Genomic DNA, 11286 nt, shown 5'->3' on the forward strand with positions numbered 1-11286 from the left:
GGTGGCTCACGCCTGTAATCCCAGCACTTTGGGAGGCCGGGGCAGGTGGATCACGAGGTCAGGAGTTCGAGACCAGCCTGACCAACATGCTGAACCCCTGTATCCACTAAAAACAACAACAACAAAAATTAGCCGGTTATGGTGGTGCGTGCCTGTAATCCCAGCTACTCAGGAGGCTGAGACAGGAGAATCATTTTAACCCGGGAGGTGGAGGTTGCAGTGAGCAGAGATCAAGCCACTGCACTCCAACCTGGGTGACACAGGGAGACCCCATCTCAAAATAATAAAAGAATGGCATTTATTAAAGTGAAAGAAGAATGGAAACCCAGAGTATCCTATAGCTCAGGGATGTAATTTTAGTAGGAGCCATTGTGGCTGCTTTGCTGAGTAGGTTGAAGTGTGGTGGCAAAGGCACAATCAGGGAGAACAGCTAGGAGACTACTGCAGTAATCTAATTGAGAGCATGCTGGCTTGGACTGAGGCGGTTGCTGTAGAGGTGGTATAAAGCAGTGAGGTCTAGATACATCCTAAAGGTAAAATCAGCAAGACTTGGGGAGAGTTTGGTCATGGAGTGTGAGATAAAGAGAACCATCAAGGATGTTTGGGGCTGGAGATTGAGGAAGATTCTTGTAGGAGGAGGTTGGTTTCGGGAAGGAGGCTGGTCAGGAGTTCAGTTTTCTATTCAAAGGAGAAATATCTCACGTAGCAGTTAGATACAGGAGACAGGAACTAGAGGAAAGCTCTGGGCTAGAATAATGGGAAAGTGAATGAACCTGGGAAACAATTTTATAGGCAGACAGGATGAAGGACCTCAAGGTTAGTGATAATGAATTTAAAGTAAATGAGACCAATGATGAGCATGGCTGTATGTTTTTCTTCAAACGTGTAAAGCTGTATGGGTGCAGGCATGGAGTAGATGAAATAAATTTCACCAAGGCTGTGGTTTTGCCCAGAGTGAATGACCACATGAATAGGGTCAAGGTATAATGATGGTCTGTGGAATTTCAGCTGGGTAAGCAGGGAAGTGAGGGCTTGAGACGGGAGGGATAGTGAAAATGTACAACCAATGGATTATAGGTATGTTAAAGTAGGGGGACTATAAAGAATGACCTAGAAATGTAAGAAGTGGGCTGGGTGCGGTGGCTCATGCCTGTAATCCCAGCACTTTGAAAAGCCGAGGCAGGTGGATCATGACGTCAAGAGATCGAGACCATCCTGGCAATTATGGTGAAACCCCATCTCTGCAGTGAGCCGAGATCGCGCCACTCGCTACAGGCTGCCGACAGAGCGAGACTCTGTCTCAAAACAAAAAGTGGTGGGCTGGGCACAGTGGCTCACGCCTATAATCCCAGCACTTTGGGAGGCCACGGCAGGTGGATCACTTAAGGTCAGGAGTTCAAGACCAGTCTGGTCAATATAGTGAAACCCCGTCTGTATTAAAAATACAAATATTAGCCGGGCATGGTGGCACATGCCTGTAGTCCCAGCTACTCAGGAGGCTGAGGCAGGAGAATCTTTGAACCCAGGAGGTGGCGGTTACAGTGAGCTGAGATTGCGACACTGCACTCCAGCCTGGGTGACAGAGCGAGAGTCCATCTCAAAACAAGAAAAAAGAAATGTAAGAAGTGGTGATTAGAGAATGGTATGCTTAACTAAAATTGAGATTTTGAGTAGTTATTAGTAATGACAAATATGACCAAGGGAGTGACTGGCTGAGGGGAGAGAGGAGAGGAGTTAAGCAACTGTGCCACCCAGGGTTGAAAAGATCACCTCTGTGACATTAAAATCAAGAATTCTGATGGAAGTAAGAGTTCTGGCATGAGTGGTGCTTTTCCAGACTACATTTGGTTATACGATTACATTTTAATAAGTTAGTAAGTTATATAAATATACAGATATTCATGTGGCTTTTCCTCATTTGGGATTTTGGAAACTAAAATAGTAGTAAAACCATTAAAAGAAAGATGTCCTGGAAGTTCTCATTCATTGCAAATGTTCTTGAAATGTGAAATTCTTGAAAAAGTAATCAAGGACAACTATTGACAGTTGTATGACATTTGGGTAGCCCTTTCTATAGTTGAAGTCATTTTGACTTTTAGTAACCACACTGAAACCTTTGGAATAATGAAAGACTCTTTCAAAAGATCTTCCATACTGATCATCAGTTTGCACCTTTGCCATCTATGGGGTATGAAATATAAAGGCACATTTAGCCAGGAGTTAACACAGGTGTTTTGTAATGCGTGCATTATGAAACATCCCAAAAAAGATGTGTATTTCTGTTCACTTCTCTAAAGTGCAATATATAAAAGAATCATAGTGTACTTGCTAGTCTTAAAGTGTAGGTTTTGGGCCAGGAACAGTGACTTATGCCTGTAATCCCAGCACTTTGGGAGGCTGAGGCTGGTGGATCACCTGAGGTTAGGAGTTCGAGACCAGCCTGACCAACATGGTGAAACCCCATCTCTACTAAAAAAACACAAAATTAGCCGGGTGTGGTAGTGCACGCCTGTATTCCTAGCTACTTGTGAGGCTGAGACAGAATTGCTTGGGCCCAGGAGGCAGAAGTTGCAGTGAGCCAAGATCACGCCGTTTCTCTCCAAAGAGTGAAACTCCGTCTCTGAATGAATGAAAGAATGATTGAATAAATGAATAGTGTAGATTTGGGGGCTTGAAACTGAGAACTTCTTAAAAGCAGACACTGTATAGGCATGTCCAAATTTGACATTCTGAGTATTATGCAAAAGCTTTTAAAGCTTTATTGTAAGTTTGGCCAGTAGTGCTAGTTTTTGGAGAATATGTAAAATAGTCACAGATTAAGATTAAAATAGCCAATTAAACCTTTAAGGTCTAGTTGGCACTAGAAATTAATGTCAGGTCTTTCACATTTAAGCAGATGTATTCAGAGAACTGTTCTAGGCATTGTGGAGTTCAGAAAATATAAAACCGTTTATAAAGAAATCTACAAACTAGTCATGGAACAACAGTGTTTTCCAACCTTTGTCACATCCCAACATATATAGAAAATATTTGTGGCCGGGCATGGTAGCTCACACCTCTAATCCCAGCATTTCAGGAGGCCGAGGCAGGTGGACTCCTTTCAGTCTACGAGTTCAAGATCAGCCTAGGCCACATGGCGAAACTCTGTCTCTACTAAAAAGACGAAGGTGTGGCACACGCCTGTAGTCCCAGCTACTCAAGATCACCTGAACCTGGGGAGGCTGAGGCTGCAGTCAGCTGTGATCATGCCACTGCACTCTAATCTGGGTGACAGAGTAAGAACCTGTCTCAAAATATATGAATAAATAAGGCACACTGCAGGAAATGGACAAGGCTGCCTGCCAGTTGTTGTAAGGGTTAAGAAGATCAGTATCTTGGCACACCTTAAACCCGTTTAGGAAGATGTGCCATGGACAACACAGGTTGTTTTTAAGATAAACTTCAAACCTTACCTAAGATAACTTTTAAAGAGATGTCGGCCGGGTGCGGTGGCTCAAGCCTGTAATCCCAGCACTTTGGGAGGCCGAGACGGGTGGATCACGAGGTCAGGAGATCGAGACCATCCTGAGCTACACGGTGAAACCCCGTCTCTACTAAAAAAAATACAAAAAACTAGCCGGGTGAGATGGCGGGCGCCTGTAGTCCCAGCTACTCGGGAGGCTGAGGCAGGAGAATGGCGTAAACCCGGGAGGCGGAGCTTGCAGTGAGCCGAGATCTGGCCACTGCACTCCAGCCTGGGCGACAGAGCTAGACTCCGTCTCCAAAAAAAAAAGAGATGTCAAGCCAAGCCAAGGGAGGTTTTCTGGAAAGGATGAGTTTTAAACTGCTTTGGCAAGTATGCATGCCACTGGTAGGCAGGAAATCCTCTTGTATCTCAAGGAAGCATTAATATGTAGGTAATAGGTTTCTGCTAAAGAAATGTCATGGATCAGAATGTCACCCAGTTCAAAACTAAATCTGACTTTTTAAAACAGCACAGTACAAAATGAAATTATAACACAGTAAAGTTAAAAATTAGTGTTCTTATAAACTGTAGTATGGCCAATAAGATATTTTATCTCTAGTTTTTGTATAACTAGTACACAAAAAGTGTACTAGTTAACATCAGTTTCCATTTTTGCAGTGTGACTGTATCAGAAAACAGATATTTTTCACACAAACTCGCTAGAAAAAACATCACAGGCCGGGCGCGGTGAATCACGCCTGTAATTCCAGCACTTTGGGAGGCTGAGGCAGGTGCATCATGAGGTCAAGAGATCGAGGCCATCCTGGCCAACATGGTGAAACCCCGTCTCTACTAAAAATACAAAAATTAGCTGGGCATGGTGGTGCGTACCTGTAATCCCAGCTACTCAGGAGGCTGAGGCAAGAGAATTGCTTGAACCCGGCAGGCAGAGGTTGCAGTGAGCCAAGATCATGCCACTGCCCTCCAGCATGGGCGACAGAGCAAGACTCTGTCTCAAAAAAAAAAAAACACACATCACGAATACCAAATCAGCCACTGACTCTCATAACATGAGCTGTGGGACAATCTGCAGTTAAAGCACTCTGATTAATAGAAGACTGTTAAGGAAGCCCAGTTGGCATATCTTAGAAGATTGATGACTTCTGGGAAAATTTGTGAAATGCCCAGCTCTTTAACCAAATAAATTTTCAAGGAATTTTTTTACTGCAAGGATATCCCTAAAGTCTTGCTGACTAAACAGTGCAAAGTGTCACCTTCCTTTGGGCTGCTAACTTGCTAGCCTCTCAGCATCTGAATACCTGATCTGGATCTCTTCCATCCCAGACTTTGACCTGAAAATGAAGGCTTGCCTCCTATTTCCCAAAAGAATACTAAACAGAAATAGCCGGGAGCAATAACTCTCTTAAGTATAAATTAAGGACCTAGGGAAGACTTTAGTTCTTTGAGAAAGGAGAACAAAATACAGGAGATCAGTGTTCCAGGACACTGAAAGCATCTGCAGTGAGGAAAAGGCAAGGTAAAGAAAAGCCTGCCCATATGCACTCATTTGCCCCTACTTTGGGGCTTTACAGAGGAGAAAGAGAAATTTTTAAAGGAAATAAATTTCATTCCAGAGACTTGAAAAGGCAAAACCATAAGTCAACCTAAATATCCACCCACAGCGAATGAGTACAGATACTGTGGTTTGTTAACACTGGGAGAGCATACAACTTTTAAAAACTTGTGAGTCAGAGGTTGTATTAACATACTATAAAAATTCCTGTTGAGAGAAAAAAGCAAGTTGCAAAAAAGTATACTAAAGTTTAAAAATACGTAATACAAATGTTTTATTTTATATGTAGTGAGTGTATAAACATACAACAGATTAAAACACCAAATCAGGCCAGACGTGTGGCTCCCGCCTGTAATCCAGGCATTTTGAAAGGCCCATGCGTTCCAAGATCAGCCTGGACAATATATCAAGATCCCATTTCTAGAAAAATATTTAAATTAGCTGGGCATAGTGATGTGTGCGTATGGTCCAAGCTACTCGGGAGGTTGAGGCAAGAGGATCACTTGAGCCCAGGAGTTCAAATTACAGTGAGCTTTGATCATGCCACTGCACTCCATCCTGGGTAGCCAAGTCAGACCCTATCTCTCAAAAAAATTGGGATATTATATGTGTGAGGAGGAACATAAGGGAATAGGATTAGGGAACAGTATAAAGGAATTGTAACTTTTTAAACATCGGATAATAGGTATATAGGTGTTCATTACAACAACCTCAAATTTTAAATGTCTGTTTTGTTATTTAAAAAATTATACAACTTATGCTGACATATAACTACATGAGAGGAAATACAAAGATTGACTCAGGCAAAAGTAGAAAAATGACAGGTCGTAACCATAGGATGAATTGAATAGAAAGTTAACTAATACCCCTTTGTAAAGTCATTAGACTTATTGTTTTACAGAGAATTTTATCCAACTTAACACATACATATAATTTTCTATGTTACAGAAATTATTTTAGTTGGTAGCAAAAGACAAACATCTAATTTATGAGAATGATTTGTAAGCTTAAACAAGAATAGCACCAAAACCAGAAAACTGATTAAACTTCCCTGTCCAGTCAAAAGTAAAATTCCTTAATACATTCATAAAGAATCCTACATTATGATCAAGTATGGTTTATTACTGGAATTCAATGATTGTTCCCTGTTAGGAAATCTAGTACTGTAGCCTCCTACATTAGCATATTAAGAGAAGAAAAGCACATATAGTGCTCTGAGAAAATAACATTAAACCATTTGATAAAGTTTAGTCCCTAATCCTGACTTTAAGGGCAGCCTCTCAAATCAGTGGGGCAACAGATGAATGATGCGGAGACAACAGAGTAGCCAACTGGGGGAGAAAAGTTGGATCTATACGTCATACCTTACACCAAGTTAAAATTGGACCAAAGATTTAATGATATAAAATAATATTAGCCAGGCGCAGTGGCTTACGCCTGTAATCCCAGCACTTTGGGAGGCTGAGGCAGGCAGATCACTTGAGGTCAGGAGTTCGAGACCACCCTGGGCAACAGGGTGAAACCCTGTCTCTACCAAAAGTACAAAAATTAGCCGGGTGTGCTGGCAGGTTCCTGTAATCCCAGCTACGGAAGTTGCAGTCAGCTGAGACTGTGCCACCGCACTCTAGCCTGCGTGACAGAGCGGGCCTCCATCTCAAAAAAACAAAAAAGATATTATAAATGTTCTTTAAGAAATGATATTTTTAAAGTAATAGCAATATTAGAATAATTTTAGAAAAAACCCTTAGAATCCATTCAATAAAAATGTATTTGGCTGGGTGCAGTGGCTCACGCCTGTAATCCCAGCATTTTGGAAAGCCAAGGTGGGTAGATCACTTGAGTCCAGGAGTCCGAGACCAGCCTGGCCAACATGATGAAACCCTGTCTTTACTAAAAAATACAAAAATTAGTCGGGTATGGTGGTGAGTGCCTGTAATCCCAGCTACTTGGGAGACTGAGGCAGAAGAATCATGTGAACCCGGGAGGTGGAGGTTGCAGTGAGCCAAAATGGTGCCACTGTACTCCAGCGTGGACAACAGAGTGAGACTCCATCTCAAGAAAAGCAACAAAAAAAAATGTACTTGACTTCATAAAAATTAAGATTTTCTACATGGCTTAAAATGCTCTAAACAAAGTCAGAAGATATCATTCACAAGGGAAAACATTTGCAACTTACTTAACAGATGGATACCTTTTCAAAAATCTAATGCGTACCTACAGCACAATAACATAAGAGTCCAGGAGAAAATTGAAAAGCACGGGCCAGGCATGGTAGCTTACACCTGTAATCCCAGCACTTTGGGAGACTGAGGTGGGAGGATCACTTGAGCCCAGGAGTTCATAGTCAGCCTGGGCAACACTGTGAAACTCTCTGTCTCTACAAAAAAAAAAAGAAGAAAGAAAATTGAAAAGCAGTGCCTGTGGCACCTGAACCCCTGACATCATGGAGAGCCTTACAAAACTTCAACTTCCTCACTGGACCTTTATTGAGAAATAACCATATTTAAGCCACTGCTGTTTGGAATTTGTTTTATTTCTTATCACCCCTGCCACCCCTGCGTCTCACCCTATACAGCATTTAGTACCAGAAACAGGATCCTACAAGTATCAAAATCTGAAGTGTGGCATTGCTTAAGGGCAATGTAAGTCAACAGGGGTTCTGCTGGCATCCAAGTCCACTACAATTTGCAAGACTGTTCTCCTGTACCCCTAGACACTAAATGCCAATGACACCTCCTAATCCTTGTGACAGTCAAAAATAATGCCCTAGAGGAAGGGAATATTATGCCAGTGACTAGGGGGATTTAGTAGGCTAAATCTAGGCTAGATATCCAGGCTAGATATTGCAGGCTGGAAAGCTGGTGACCCTTGTTAGGCCGTGATAAAACATTGAAATTATCGCCTTGAGTAAGTATATCGGCATGACAATAGGCAAGATGGCAGGGAAGACTCGGAATGGAAGAAAGGAGTTAGCAGCCTTACTGAATTCCTCCTCTCTTGTCTGGGTTATTTGAGGAGACATTTGAGCCCAGCAGAACTTCTTGCAACTTCAAATCTTGCAAGAATTGCCCTTCTGGATGCAGCGGCTCACACCTGTAATCCCAGCACTTTGGGAGGCCGAGGCAGGCAGATTACTGAGGTCAGGAGTTTAAGACCAGCCTGACAAACATGGCGAAACTCCATCTCTACTAAAAACACAAAAAAATTAGCCAGGTGTGGTGGCGTGCACCCGTAATCCCATCTACTCAGGAGGCTGAGGGAGGAGAATTGCTTGAACCGGGAGGTGGAGGTTAAGTGAGCAGAGTTAGTTACACTCCAGCCTGGGCAACAGAGCGAGACTCCATCTCAAAAAAATAAAAAAATAAAAATGTTCCCAAGTCCACTGAACCAGACTGTCAAGATCCTTCTTTCTCTCGCTTGTAATTTGAGGACTGTAGGTCCAAAGTGATAACATTAACCAGGACAAGGTTATAAGGCAGAGATGAGAATAAGTATATTGCCCTTCCCCCAAGCCCATTGTCTTAGAAAATATATTCGTTTTCTATTGCTGTGTAACAAGTGGTCACAAAGTTAGGTCTTAAAACAATCCAACCTTATTATCTCACAGTTCTCACAGGTTCGGGCACATGTCAGCTGGGTCCTCTGTTCATAGTTCCATGAGGCTGAAATCAAGGTGATGTCTGAGGCTGCAATCTCATCTGAGGCTTGGATTCCTCTTCCAAGCTTAGGTGGTTGTTGGCAGTTCCTTGTGAATTGAATTTTGGAATAGAGCAATTATGTAAATTGTTGGCCAAGCTACAATATTTTTGAGAGAAAGGAGAGCTCATAATTATTACATTGAAATAACAGGTGTAAATAGGAACTATTCTGGACACACTGCTATGTGTGGTCACAATCAATAACGGGGAACTCTGAAAGCTATGCAGCCCCAGTTGGAGCCAGGAAAGATAATAGACAATAAAGAACCTTCCTGGGAATGATGGACAAGGAGTTTTCCCCAGAGAGCAGAATCAGGGGCTACCTCATGAACTAAGCAATAAAACCACTACCAGAGTAGGGAGACCTTGTTTCATTTCTGAGTTGCAATTGTTCTGTTCCTACGTTGTACATTAAAAGTGTTGGGGCACTTAGCATCTTCTAATTTACAGTTTGCTGGATGACGAGATACATGTGTTTTTGGTGATGAGAATTGTGTCTTCACCCAGCTATCCTGGACTTGGAGCTAACTGTAGTGAGGGATGGGTCCTTGGGGAGGAGGTAAATATACTACTCTGTGTGTAACAAGAAGAATGTGTTCACATAAATCAAAGGGGGTAATCTGTGGTGGAAATTGGTAGTTGCCCCTTCAATATTTATTTTTAGTTATGTGACTAAGTTCTGGCTAATGGGATAAATGAAAGTGTTGTAGGGCAACTCCTGGGATTTGCCCTCAGGGTCAGAACCTGTGTACTCCCGTTTTATTCTCTCTTCCTCCATCCTGCTCTTTGAAACTCTGATGCCACTGTCTTGAGCCATCAGGTCTAGGCACAAATGGAACTGAACACTCTCCCTCACACTTTGAAGCACAATACCAGCTCAAATCATGTACCTGGCTTTTTACCTGAGAAACTTCTATCTTGTTTAAGTCTCTGCTATTTTGTTTGTTGTCATCTGCAGCTTAATCTAGTCTTAAAACTTAGATCCTCAGCCAGAAGAGGTGGCTCATGCCTGTAATCCCAGTACTTTGGAAGGCCGAGGTGGGCGGATCATGAGATCAGGAGTTCGAGACCAGCCTGGCCTGGCCAGCATAGTGAAACCACATCTCTACTAAAAATACAAAAAATTTAGCCAGGCGTGGTGGCAGGCGCCTGTAATCCCAGCTACTTGGGAGGCTGAGGCAAGGAGAATTGCTTGAACCTAGGAGTGAGCTTGAACCTGGGAGGTTGCAGTGAGCCGAGATTGCGCCACTACACACTCCAGCCCAGGCGACAGTGCGAGACGCCATCTCAAAAAAAAAAAAAAAAAAAAAAAAAAATCATATGGGCTTGAAGATCTGGTCAAACCAAATAGTGAATATTTTGGAACTAATAATCTTGAGTTACAGAAAAACCTTCCTATAAAGTCAACAAAACTCAGAAGTCATAAAGGAAAAGATTGACAGATTTTTTCCTCCCATAGAGTATGTTAAATATTCTACAGAAGAATATTCATGGGAGAGCCCCTTAGAAATGGTTGCAAACTTTTGTTCTCTCTCCATCTGCTCGCACTCTCTCTCTCTCTGGAATCTCGCTTTGTTGCCAGGTTGGAGTGCAGTGGCACAATCATAGCTCACTGCAGCCTCAAATTCCTGGGCTCAAGTGATCCTCCTGCCTCAGCCTCCTGAGTAGCTAGGACTACAGACTCGCGCCATCCACCCGGCTATTTTTATTTTTCGTAGAAACGGGGTCTCGCCATGTTGCCCAGGCTGGTCTCAAACCCCTGGGTTCAAGCAATCCTCCCGCCCTGGCCTCCCAAAGTGCTGGGATTACAGGTGTAAGCCGTTGCACCAGGCCTGCCTTTTGTCTTTTAATTTTGTGTTTGGCATCTTTCGTGTTCAGAGATGTTATCACTATGTGTCTCGCTTAGTGTTTAAAAATTCTGCTTGAAAGGGAAAATGGTTTGTGTTTCTGAGCATGTATTTGAGTGGGATGAGATCCTGTTTCTGTAATTAACGACAGGAATGGACAAGACTGCAGTTTCCAAGATGTGCCAGCAGGGGGCACTGTTTCCATTTCTAGCTAATCGCAGTACAGGTAGATGCCGCGCGGAGAAAGGAGGCCAGGATATCCTGTGTTCCATCCCTTGGAGCATCTCTGGGCTCAGGGTTCGGCTGTTACTCAGCAGAAGGGCACTGCTGGTCTGGAAAAGAATCTTTAGGATGTGGAAATAGTGATTAGTTAGGGTATTCATTGCCCGCTAACACCTGTAGAAAAGTTTGAGTATGTTCAAGCCAAGAACACAAGGATTCTTGACTGTCTTTGCAGTTAGGGACTCATCTTAAATGTGAAGCGAGCTATGATCTCTTTTCTCAGAAAAGTGCATTCGTGTCTGCACATTGCCATTTTTATCTCTCTTCTCTCACAACACGCACTCTTCATACAATTAGAGTTCGTGGCCCCTATAATCCAGTATCTCTTGACCTGAATCGTGTTCACAGATTTCACAGAAAAAAATGTTGCAGACCTCCACTGTTGAATTATTTCCAACACAATTCGTCTTTTAACAAACTTTCCTGCAACTCTTCCTGGTT

This window comes from Colobus angolensis, unplaced genomic scaffold, assembly GCF_000951035.1.
Source record: "Colobus angolensis palliatus isolate OR3802 unplaced genomic scaffold, Cang.pa_1.0 Scaffold163, whole genome shotgun sequence".
NCBI classification, from domain to species: domain Eukaryota; kingdom Metazoa; phylum Chordata; class Mammalia; order Primates; family Cercopithecidae; genus Colobus; species Colobus angolensis.